This window comes from Mustela lutreola, chromosome 4 (assembly GCF_030435805.1).
Source record: "Mustela lutreola isolate mMusLut2 chromosome 4, mMusLut2.pri, whole genome shotgun sequence".
Taxonomy (NCBI): Eukaryota; Metazoa; Chordata; class Mammalia; order Carnivora; family Mustelidae; genus Mustela; species Mustela lutreola.
This window is the reverse complement of record NC_081293.1, coordinates 69,163,516-69,177,611: the sequence shown is the minus strand read 5'-3', so window position 1 is coordinate 69,177,611 and position 14,096 is coordinate 69,163,516.

Here is a 14,096-nt window from a genome sequence, read left to right as displayed (position 1 = left end):
CCCTCCTGCTCCCACCCGGAGTCTGACTCAGGAAGGGGCAAGACCTTGCACGTCAAGTCTGGGGGATGTGTCCAGGACATTCACAACTGAAAGGAAGTTACACTGTCATCTTTCTTTGGTAATATTTCAAAATAATGAGAAGTGAGGTGCTATGCACCCAGGGACCTCATTCCCCGCCCCCGCTCCAAACAATGGTCAAGCCTACAGCTCCATCTATGGGTGCCCTACAAATATACAAAATTAACTATTTCAAAAGCTATGCCTTTCCTCTACTCCAAGGACATTTCCCTCATATCAATCCACATTCCTATAACCTAGTTTGTCTTCAGTGCCTCCTGATAGCCATTCAAGTTTGAATGATCTTCTAGAATTTTAACATTGGAAGTATTCTACCTAGAACAGAAATGGAAATTTTCTGTCATCTCTGAGAGATAACGTCTTCTTACTAAGAGTACCACATAGCTGTCTACCAAAATTTTTTCTAAACTAATACCTAAACTAATACCTAGAGTCATAACTTAATTTGACTAGTGATATGAGCTTCTTGTGTCCCTTTTATTGCTTAGCTAAAAGAATGCATTTCTTTTTGGACTTTTGTAATCATTGACTCATTTTATAAAATGTGCTGTATGTCTTGAATATTGGGTCAAAATAATAAGGTTTATTAACCCTCATCACGCAGAAACATATCCCATTTTTATGCTATTTAATGACTCAAGACTACTCATTTAAAATCCAAAGACTTTCTTAATTATTAGGTAGCAGAAGTCAATGCCCTTCAAAGAGAATTCATAAATCTTTTTGACTAAAATATTGAAATATAGCTCAGAAGAAAGAAGCACCATGTTAAAGGAGTAATTAATTTATAGCTAGCTGTGTTTTTCAAGACAGTTTCTGGTCATGAATATTTTTCAGAAACTCCAATGTTTTTTTACTCTATCTACCTATTAATCACTTTTCACAGAAGTGTCTTCGTTAGGAGGACTGTGCAGAACAAGTCATGACAGGATAGTCATACTGACTACGGATTTGTTGACCACAGATTCTTAAAACCTTCCTAGGATTTCCCATGCTGTCCTACTGCAGGCAGCATCAGCACCAGCACTTGGACCTGGCAGTTGGCCTGGGCTCTTTGATGCTAATGAGGGATTGTTCTTATCTGTCTCTATCTGGAGGGTGTGTGACACATAAGAAATGTCCTTAGCCTTTGCAATTGGACAGAATCAAATATCAATTTGGCTGGATCACCTGTTGATTGATTGGAACTTTGAAAGACTACTGAAATTTTTACTCTATAGAATGAGAATATTGTTTGAATTTGTTTGTTGTGACAAATATAGTTGAGTGGAATGACTGGTTTATATGCAGCAATTTACTGGTAAATGCATGAGGTCTGAATTACTGCTTGACAAATTACTGCACACTTAGTGCCCTACAACAGTGCCATTTATCTCAGAACTACTGTGGCTTTGGCCCGCAGGTTTGGCAGAGCTGAGTCTCCTGCTTTGGGTCTCTCAAGGCTGCTATCACATTGCCCACCTGGGTGTGTCTTCATCTGGGGATGCAACTTAGCAAGAATATATTTATTATTTATTATTAAACATTTCAAACATCCAAAAAAGTAGAATAATAACAGATGAGAAAACAGAAAATAAAGAAGCATGTGTTCATCATCTATTTTTTAAAAATATCATTTTATTTAATTTCCAGCTATTCTCACACACACTTTCACTTACTGGATTATTTTAAAGAAAATACCAAACACTAAATGATGTCATCCCATGAATACCTTGCTGTGTACAAATCAGAGAGTTGTATGAGCCTTAATAACCACAATGAAACGTGGGTGTTGGGGAAGATGGTGCAGAAGGAAGACCCTAAACTCACCTTTTCCCACAGAACAACTAGATAATGCTTGCACCAGAACGAACATCCCAGAAAAGGATTTAAACACTGTTCCAACAAACACCACAACTAAGTGGTGAGAAGAAGCCACAAAGAAGAGGAGAGGAAGGGCAAGGACCTGGCAGGAACCTGGGTCTGACTGCTAAAGATAGGGAGCCACAGACACAGAGAGGGGCGAGAAATAGACTAGCACATCAGGGAGCCTATGAGGCGAAGAGAAATTTCCATAGCATTTGGCTTTCAAAATGAGAGGGGTCAAACCTCATGAGTTTTATACAACAAATAAGACTTAAAGCCTAGAAATTTAAAAACCAGGAGGCATGGCTCTGGGAGAGTCCTGAGGGTGAGAGGAAGCCAAGTCCCTGTCAGCATGGCAAACAGCCCTTGGAGATATCGATTGGAGGCAGCAGTTTGAAAGGCACCTGGAGCTTCAGGGAGAGGCAGTTACTGATCGCAGAGTTCCTAAGAGACTTCTCCAGGAACAAAGGAGCTGGCAGACATCACAGCCCCCCACCCACACCCCATAGCATAAACACAGAGCCATCGGCGGAAACCAGCACAATGCAGGTATTCACCGTCCACCATGGTTACAGAGACCCACCTCTCTGGACTGGCTTGCCTCAGTCTCAGGTCTGCAGATCCCATCCACCAAAAGACCTTGCTAACACGTTATTTCCCAACCTTCTGCAGAGGACGCACACAGCTTACTTTAAGATACATTCTCACTCATGGGTGCTCAGCAGAGCAGCACCAGCCAGGGCCTGGGCTCTGTGGTGGCTGTGCATATCCCACATAGAAGAAGATCTGCATGTGCCATATGTAGTACCAGGCACTTATGGAAGCAGCAGTTAGCTGAGTGCCCCAGCTGGCCTGGGTCTCCTCAGTGGCTGTGTGTCTCTATCCCCTATGGAGTAGAAGAAGGGTGCATAGCTTGCCACACCACATCCCTGCCTGCCTGGTCTCCCCTGAGGCTGGGCATCCTCTGCGGAAGAGGCATAGTTAAAAATGCATGTCACCCTCACTACTTGCAAGAGCAAGAGGCATAGCTGACTTTTTTTAACACACACAGACAGAGACACAGAGAGTTACACAAAATGAGGAGAGGAATTGGTCTCAAATGAAAGAATAGGACAAAATCACAGCAAGAGACCTAAGTGAAATGGAGATAAATAACATGTTTGATCTTAATATGGTCATGAAGATACTGACTGGACTTGAGAGAAGAGTAGAGAACATCAGTGAGAACCTTAAAACAGAGATAGAAAGGAAGCAATTAGAGATGAACACAATAAATGAAATTAAGAATAGACTTGATGGAATAAATAGCAATCTGGAAGAAGCAGAGGAATAAATTAGTGACCCAGAAAACAGAATAATGGAAAGTAATCAAGCTGAGCAAATGAGAGAAAAAAGAATTGTGCAAAATGAGAACAGTCTTAGGGAACACAGCGACTCCAGCAAGTTTAATAGCATTCGTACCATAGGGATCTCAGAAGAAGAGAAAGATAAGGGGGTAGAAAATTCATATGAAGAAATGATAGCTGAAAAGCTCCCTAACCTGGTAGGAAACATATCCAGATGCAGGAGGCCCAGATCTCCCAGCAAAAGCAAGCAAAAAAGGTCCACACCAAGACACACAGATATCAAAATGGCAAAAAGTAGTGATAAGGAAAACATTTTACAAGCAGCAAGAGAAAAAGTCAATTACACATAATGGAAACTCCCTAACATTACAGTTGATTTTTCTGCAGAAATTTGGCAGGCTAGATGAGAGAAACCTGATATATTCACAGTGCTGAAAGGAATAAATCTGCAGCCAAGAATATTCTATTCAGCAAGGCAATCATTCAAAATAGAAGGAGAGATAAAAATTTTCTCAGAGAAACAAAAACTAAAAAAGATCAAGACCACTAAACTCTAAAGGGAACTCTTAGTGGAACAAAAAAACCATAAGTAAGAGTATGAAAAGTAGGAAACACAAAAGCAGTAAAAAATGAGTATTTCTGTAAAAAAATCATCAAGGGGTTCACAAAATGAATTAGGTAAGGATGTAAAATATGACACCATATACCAAAACATGGTGGGGGAGAGGAGTGAAGAATGGGTTCAAACATAAGCGACCATTCACTTAAGATAGAGTGCTAACCACAAATAAAAAACCACCTACACTATGCAAAGAATAAAGAGAAAGGAACCCAAGTATGTCACTAAAGTAAAATAGCAAACCATGAAAGCCAGATAGAGAAGAAAGGATCAGAGAAAACTATAAGACAGCCACAAAACAAGTAGCAAATGGCAATAAATACCTATCAATAATTACTTTTATTGGAACTGAACTAAACTTTCCAATCAAAACACAGGGTGACAGAGATTTAAAAAACAAACAAACAAAAGAACAGAAACAAAAATAAAACCTAAACAAAACAAAAAAACCCAAGACCCATCTATATGTTGCCTACAAGAGATTCATTTTAGACCAAATATACCTACAGATAGAAAGTGAGGGGAGAAACATTTATCATGCAAATGGACGTCAAAAGAAAGCTATACTTTCTTTATACAAATGGATGTCAAAAGATAGCAATACTTATATTGCTATCTTTTGTTTATATATCAAACAAAATAGACTTTAAAACAAAGACTATAAGAAGAGACAAAGAAAGCACTATATAATAATAAGGGGGACAAGAAGATACAATATACAATATTTGTAAATATTATGCATGCAACATGGGAGCACCCAAATATATAAACCAGTTAATAAACCTAAAGGAACTGGGTGATAAAACACAGTAATAGTAGGGGACCTTAACACCTCACTTACATTAATACACAGATCATCCAAACAGAAAATTGACAAGGAGACACTGGCTTTGAATGACACATTGAACCAGATGGATTTAACAGATATATTCAGAACATTCCATCCTAAAATAACAGCATACACATTCTTTTCAAGTGCAGAGAACGTTTTCCAGAACAGATCACATATTAAGCCACAAAACAGGTTTTAACAAATTCAGAAAGTTTAAACTCATACCATACATCCTTTCTGCCCACAACACCAAGAAACTGGAAATCAACCACAAGAAAAAAATCTCGGAATAACACAAATCCATGGGGGTTAAATAATATGTTACTACACAATGAATGGTTAAACCAAGAAATTGAAGAAGAAATAAAAAGTAGATGGAAAAAAATGGAAATAAAAATACGTTGGTCCAAAACTTCTTGGCTGCAGCAAAAGCAATTCGCCAAGGGCTATTTATAGCAATAAAAGCCTACATGTAGAAGTAAGAAAAATCTCCAATAAACAACTTAAACTTATCCCTAAAGAAGCTAGAACAAGGACAACAAATAAAACTCAAAACCAGCAGAAGGAAGGAAATAATAGACATTTGAGCAGAACTAAATGATATAGAATCTAAGAAACAATAGAACAGATACATGAAATAAGAAGCCGGTTCTTTGAAAAGATCAACAAAATTGATAAACTTCTACCGAGACTCTTAAAAAATAAAAAAGAAAGAAAGAAAGAAATTATTTTGAAAAAAAGAAAAAAGAGAGCGAAAGGACTCAAACAAAATCACAATTGAAAGAGGAGCAGTAACAACCAACACCACAGAAATATAAATATTTGTAAGAGAATATTATGAAAAAATATATGCTAACAAATTAGACAACCTAGAAGAAATGTACAAAGTCCTAGAAGCATATAACCTACCAAAACTGAAAGCATGGAGGAAATGGAAAATTTGAACAGCCAGACTATCAGTAAGGAGACTGAATCGGTAACCAAACTGCCAACAAACAAAGTCCAGGACCAAACAGCTTCAAAAGCAAATTCTGCCAAACTTTTATAGAAGAGTTAAGACCTACTATTCTCAAACTATTGCAAAAAAAAAAAAAAAAAAAAAAAAAAAAAAAAAAAAAAAAGCCAGAAAAGGAAGAAAAACTTCCAATTCATTCTATGAGGTCAGCGTTCCCCAGATACCCAAACCAGATAAAGATACCACTAAAAAAGAGAACTATAGGCCAATGTTTCTAATGAACATAGATACAAAAACCCCAACAAAATACTAGCAAACTGAATCAAACAATATATTTTAAAAAATCATTCACCACAGTCAATTGAGATTCATTCTTGGTATGCAGGAATTGTTCACTATTTGCAAATTCATCAGCATGATATATCACATCAAAAGAGAAGTATAAGAACTGTCTGATCATTTTAATAGACACAGATAAAACATTTGATGAAGTACAAAATCTATTTATGATAAAAGCATCAATACAGTAGGCTTAGAGAGAACGTTCCTCAATATGATGAATGCCATGTATGAAACGCCACAGCAAACATCATACTCAAAGGGAAAAACTGAGAGCTTTCCCTAGGGTCAAGAACAAGATGAGGATGTCCACTCTCACCACTTTTATTCAACATACAACTGGAAGTCCTATGCATTCATTTGCAATCAGACAACAAAAAGAAATAAAAGGAATCCAAGCTAGAAGAAAAATTCACACTATTTGCAGATGCCATGATATTATATAAGGAAAACCTGAAAAAGACCCCACCAAAAAATTTCTAGAAATTACAAATGAATTCAGTAAAGTCAAAGGATTCAAAATCAACATGCGGAAACTTGTTGTATTTCTATACATGAATAATGAAGCAACACAAAGAGAAATTAGAAAACAATCCCATTTACAATTATACCAAACAGAACAAAATACCTAGGAATAAACCTAACCAAAGAGGTGAAAGACGTATACTCTGAAAACTTAAAATACTGATGAAAGAAACTGAAGATGAAACAAACAAATGGAAAAATATTCCATGCTCATGGATTAGAACAAACATTCTTAAAATGTCTACACTACCCAGAGCAATCTAGACATTTAAAGCAATCTCTATCAAAATACCAACAGCATTTCTTTTAGAGTGAGAACAGGCAATCCTAATATTTGTATGGAACTGCAACAGACACAAATAGCCAAATCAGTTTTGAAAAAGAAAACCAAACCTGGAGGCATCACAATTCTGGAATTCAAGTTACATTACAAAGCTGTAGTGATCAAACAATACGGTACTGGCATAAAATCAAACACATAGATCAATAGAACTTAATAGAAAATCCAGAAATAAACCCACCGTCACATGGTCAATTAATCTTTAACAAACACGCAAGAATATGCAATGGGAAAATGGTATTGGAAAAACTGGATAAAACAGGAAAAAGAATGAAACTGGACCACTTATTTTCACACAGACAAAAATAATTCAGAATTAATTAAAGACCTAAATGTGAGACAGCAAACCATAAAAATCCTAGAAGAGAAGAGAGGCAGTAACTTCTTTGACATTGGCCATAGAAACTTCTTACTAGATATGTCTCCTGAAGCCAGGGAAACAACATCAAAAATAAACTATTGGGATTTCATCAAAAGAAAAAACTTCTGCACAGAGAAGGAAATGATCAACAAAACTAAAAGACAACTTACTGAATGAAAAAGGGTATTTGCAAATGACATATATGATAAAGGGCCAGTATCTTATACTGGTTATAGTATACTAGTTATATCAGATATAACATATCTGATAAAGTATCTAAAATATGTAAAAAAAACTGGGGTACCTGGATGGCTCAGTTGGTTGGGCTACATCCTTCCACCCAGGTCATGATCCCAGAATCGCAGGATCAAGTCCCACATTGGGCTCCCAACTCTGCTGGGAGTCTGCTTTTCCCTCTGACCTTCTCCCCCTTCATGCTCTCTCTCACTGTCTCTCTCTCAAATAAATAAATAAATAAATAAATAAATAAAGTCTTTAAAAAATAAAATAAGGGGCGCCTGGATGGCTCAGTGGGTTAAAGCCTCTGCTTTCGGCTCAGGTCATGATCCCAGGGACTGTGATCAAGCCCCGCATCGGGCTCTCTGCTCAGCAGGGAGCCTGTTTCCCTGTTTCCACCTCTCTCTCTACCTGCCTCTCTGCCTGTGATCTCTGTCTGTCAAATAAATAAATAAAATCTTTAAAAAAAATAAAATAAAATAAAAAATAAAATAAAATATATACAAAAATTGATACAAATCAACACTCAAAGAAAAAAAAAAAGAATAGAATTAAAAATGGGCAGACGATATGAACAGATATTTCTCCAAAAGAAGACTTAAAATACAGATGGGAACAGACACATTCAAAGATGCTCAATGTCACTCAATATCAGGAAAATGGAATTCAAAACAACAATGAGCTATCATCTTACACCTATCAGAATAGCTAAAATCAACAAAATACAACAGGTGTTGAGGAGGATGTGGATAAAGGGGAACCCTTGTACACTGTTGGTGGGTGCAAACTGGTATAGCGACTGTGGAAAATAGTATGGAGGGGAGAGAGGAGTCAAGATGGCAGAGAAGTAGTAGGCTGAGTCTACTTCAGCTAGCAGGAGATAAGCTAGATAGCTTATCTAAAGATTGCAAACACTTGCAAAACCATTGGCAGATCGAAGAGAAGAACAGCAATTCTAGAAACAGAAAAACAACCACTTTCTGAAAGGTAGGACTACAATAACAGTAGGGGACTTTAACACTCCGCTCACTGAAATGGACAGATCAACCAAGCAAAAGATCAGCAAGGAAATAAAGGCCTTAAACGACACACTGGACCAGATGGACATCACAGATATATTCAGAACATTTCATCCCAAAGCAACAGAATACACATTCTTCTCCAGTGCATCTGGAACATTCTCCAGAATAGATCACATCCTCGGTCCTAAATCAGGACTCAACTGGTATCAAAAGATTGGGATCACTCCCTGCATATTTTCAGACCACAATGCTCTGAAGCTAGAACTCAACCACAAAAGGAAGTTTGGAAAGAACCCAAATACATGGAGACTAAACAGCATCCTTCTAAAGAATGAATGGGTCAACCAGGAAATTAAAGAAGAATTGAAAAAAATCATGGAAACAAATTTAATGAAAATACAATGGTTCAAAATCTGTGGGACACAACAAAGGCAGTCCTGAGAGGAAAATATACAGCAGTACAAGCCTTTCTCAAGAAACAAGAAAGGTCTCAGGTACACAACCTAACCCTACACCTAAAGGAGCTGGAGAAAGAACAAGAAAGAAACCCTAAGCCCAGCAGGAGAAGAAAAATCATAAAAATCAGAGCAGAAATCAATGAAATAGAAATCAAAAAAAAAAAAACAATAGAACAAATCAACTAAAGTAGGAGCTGGTTCTTTGAAAGAATTAATAAAATTGATAAACCCTTGTCCCAACTTATCAAAAAGAAAAGAGAAAGGACCCAAATAAATAAAATCATGAATGAAAGAGGAGAGATCACAACTAACACCAAAGAAATACAAACTATTATAAGCAACTCTACGCCAACTAGTTTGACAATCTGGAAGAAATGGATGTATTCCTAGAAACATATAAACTACCACAACTGAACCAGGAAGAAACAGAAAGCCTGAACACACCTATAACCAGTAAGGAGATTGAAACAGTCATTAAAAATCTCTAAACAAACAAAAGTCCAGGGCCAGATGTTTTCCCGGGGAATTCTACAAAACATTTAAAGAAGAACTAATTCCTATTCTCTTGAAACTGTTCCAAAAAATAGAAATGGAAGGAAAACTTCCAAACTCATTTTATGAGGCCAGCATGACCTTGATCCCAAAATCAGACAAGGATCCCATCAAAAAAGAGAGCTATAGACCAATATCCTTGATGAACACAGATGCGAAAATTCTCACCAAAATACTAGCCAATAGGATTCAACAGTACACTAAAAGGATCATTCACCACAACCAACTGGGATTTATTCCAGGGCTGCAAGGTTGGTTCAACATCTGCAAATCAATCGATGTGATACAACACATCAATAAAAGAAAGAACAAGAACCATATGATACTCTCAATAGATGCTGAAAAAGCATTTGACAAAGTACAGCATCCCTTCCTGATCAAAACTCTTCAAAGTGTAGGGATAGAGGGCACATGCCTCAATATTATCAAAGACATCTATGAAAAACCCACCACAAATATCATTCTCAATGGAGAAAAACTGAAAGCTTTTCCGCTAAGGTCAGGAACACGGCAGGGATGTCCATTATCACCACTGCTATTCAACATAGTATTAGAAGTTCTAGCCTCAGCAATCAGACAACAAAAAGAAATTAAAGGCATCCAAATAGGCAAAGAAGAAGTGAAACTACCACTCTTCACAGATGATATGATACTATATGTGGAAAACCCAAAAGACTCCACTCCAAAACTGCTAGAACTTGTACAGGAATTCAGTAAAGTGTCAGGATATAAAATCAATGCACAGAAATCAGTTGCATTTCTCTACACCAACAACAAGACAGAAGAAAGAGAAATTAAGGAGTCAATCCCATTTATAATTGCACCCAAAACCATAAGATACCTGGGAATAAACCTAACCAAAGAGGCACAGAATCTATACTCAGAAAACTATAAAGTACTCATGAAAGAAATTGAGGAAGACACAAAGAAATGGAAAAATGTTCCATGCTCCTGGATTGGAAGAATAAATATTGTGAAAATGTCTATGCTACCTAAAGCAATCTACACATTTAATGCAATTCCGATCAAAGTACCACCCATCTTTTTCAAAGAAATGGAACAAATAATTCTAAAATTTATATGGAACCAGAAAAGACCTCGAATAGCCAAAGGGATATTTAAAAAGAAATCCAAAGTTGGTGGCATCACAATTCCGGACTTCAAGCTCTATTACAAAGCTATCATCATCAAGACAGCATGGTACTGGCACAAAAACAGACACATGGATCAATGGAACAGAATAGAGAGCCCAGAAATAGACCCTCAACTCTATGGTCAACTAATCTTCGACAAAGCAGGAAAGAATGTCCAATGGAAAAAAGACAGCCTCTTCAATAAATGGTGCTGGGAAAATTGGACAGCCACATGCAGAAAAATGAAATTGGACCATTTCCTTACACCACACACAAAAATAGACTCAAAATGGATGAAGGAACTCCATGTGAGAAAGGAATCCATCCAAATCCTTGAGGAGAACACAGGCAGCAACCTCTTCGACCTCAGCCACAGCAACATCTTCCTAGGAACATCGCCAAAGGCAAGGGAAGCAAGGGCAAAAATGAACTATTGGGATTTTATCAAGATTAAAGGCTTTTACACAGCAAAGGAAATAGTTAACAAAACCAAAAGACAACTGACAGAATGGGAGAAGATATTTGCAAACGACATATAAGATTAAGGACTAGTGTCCAAAATCTATAAAGAACTTAGCAAACTCGACACCCAAAGAACAAATAATCCAATTAAGAAATGGGCAGAGGACATGAACAGACATTTCTGCAAAGAAGACATCCAGATGGCAAACAGACACATGAAAAAGTGCTCCATATCACTCGGCATCAGGGAAATACAAATCAAAACCACAATGAGATATCACCTCACACTAGTCAGAATGGCTAAAATTAACAAGTCAGGAAATGACAGATACTGGCGAGGATGTGGAAAAAGGGGAACCCTCCTACACTGTTGGTGGGAATGCAAGCTGGTGCAACCACTCTGGAAAACAGCAATAGAACTTCCCTATGACCCAGCAATTGCACTACTGGGTATTTACCCTAAAGATACAAATGTAGTGATCCAAAGGGCCTCGTGCACCCAAATGTTTATAGCAGCATTGTCCACAATAGCCTAACTATCGAAAGAACCTAGATGTCCATCAACAGATGAATGGATCAAGAAGATATGGTATATATACACAATGGAATACTATGCAGCCATCAAAAGAAATGAAATCTTGCCATTTGTGACAATGTGGATGGAACTAGAGCATATCATGCTTAGCGAAATAAGTCAAGCAGAGAAAGACAACTATCATATGAGCTCCCTGATATGAGGAAGTGGTGATGCAACATGAAGGCTTAAGGGGGTAGGAGAAGAATAAATGAAACAAGATGGAATTGGGAGGGAGACAAACCATAAGTCACTCTTAATCTCACAAAACAAACTGAGGGTTGCTGGGGGGAGGGGAGGTTGGGAGGAGAGGGGTGGGGTTATGGACATTGGGGAGGGTATGAGCTTTGGTGAGTGCTGTGACGTGTGTAAACCTGGCGATTCACAGACCTGTACCCCTGGGGATAATAGTATATTATATGTTTATGAAAAATTAAAAAATTAAAAATCAAAAAAAATGGGGACCATAACCCACAAAAAAAAAAAAAAAACGGTATGGAGTTTCCTCAAAATTAAAAATAGATCTACCATAGGCTCTAGTTAGTGCACTAATGGGTATTTACCAAAAAAATGCAAAAACACTAATTTGAAAGGATACATGGACCCCTTTATTTATAGCAGAATTATTTATAATAGCCAAACTATGGAAACAGTCCAAGTGTTCATTGACTGAAGAATGGATAAAGAGATAGTGTATGTATAATATGGAATATTTTTCAGTTATCAAAAAGTATAAAATCTTGCTATTTCCAATGACATGGGTAGTGTTAGAGTGTACTAGACTAAGCAAACAAAGTCAAAGAAAGATAATAAACATATGATTTCACTCACATATAGAATTTAAGAAACAAAACAAATGAGCAAAGGGAAAAAAAGAGAGAGAAGGAGAAATCAAGAAACAGACTCTAAAGTCTACAGAACATACTGCTGATCCCCAGAGGCGAGGTGGGTGGGAGATGGATTAAACAGGTGATGGGGATAAAGGAGGGCACTTGCTGTGATGAGCAGGGGGTGATGTATGGAATTGTTGAATCACTGTACTGTGCACCAAAAACTAGTATCACATTGTATGTTAACTAACTGGAATTAAAATAAAAATTTAAAATTTACATAAAAAATAAAAGATAAGAAATAATAGTCACAATGGCATTATCATGACATAAGTCACAATAATTCTTAGTATTATCTATCAACAGGTCAGTGTTCAAATTTCCATAATCATCCCACAGATTCAATTTTACTTAGAGCTTTGTGTGAATAAGGGTACAAACAGGTTCCACACATTGCATTTGGTTGATATTTTCTTTCTTTCTTTTTTTTTTTTTAAAGATTTTATTTATTTAATGGAGAGAGATCACAAGTAGGTAGAGAGGCAAGCAGAGAGAGAGAGAGAGGAGGAAGCAGGCTCCCTGCCGAGCAGAGAGCCCAATGTGGGACTCCATCCCAGAACCCTGAGATCATGACCTGAGCTGAAGGCAGAGGCTTAACCCACTGAGCCATCAAGGTGCCCGGTTGATATTTTCTTAAGTGTATACTTTCTTACTTTATGTAAGTTTTCACTGAAAAATAAATTATGGAAAAGTAAAAAATTAAAATGGTACAGTTCAATGAATCTACTACACCCTGCCAACCACTGTCCCTCTGGCCAAGGCCAAACGTGATCCTGACTTCTGAGGCCATAGAGTACCTGTGCCACTTCTGAACTTTATATAAATGTGTTTGTATCATTATGAAAAGAACACAACATAATCATAAAAAAATGTACCAGTTACCCTGACTACAGAAAACCTGTTTAAGATCGTTACCTAGATATGAAAGAAGAAATAACATTTAACATTTTTATAGGAAAACATAAAAGAATGTCTTCGTGACATTTTGGTAGTGAAAATATCTTGATCAGGACACAAAAACCCCAATCCAACAACAATAATAATAAACTGGAAATCATTATATGAATATATCAAATCAATCAAAGACAGTCTGAATGAAGATAAAACAGATGTATATGAATTGCCATAGGAGCACAGGTCTTGCTTCAAAGGTAAGTCAAGGGGTTCCAAACCAAGCAATAAAGGGAGTATTACAATAAAATGCAAGAAAGGTATTTTTTGGTGTCCCTGTGCATGTAAAAGCTATGTTTATACTCTGTGGTACTTTATTAAGTGTACAATAGGATTATGGCTAAAAATTACAATATATGTATTACTTAACAACACATTATGGCTGAACAGTGCTCAGCCTCATCCTTTTGCTGGTGGTCTAATGACCAGGGTCATGGCTGCTGAAGGCTGGGGTGGCTGTGGCAGGTTCTTAGAAGAAGACAACAGTGAAGTTTGCTGCATCGACTGACTCCTCTTTCATGAGCAGTTTCTCTTTAGCATGTGATGCTGTTTGATAGTATTTTACCCACAGTAGAAC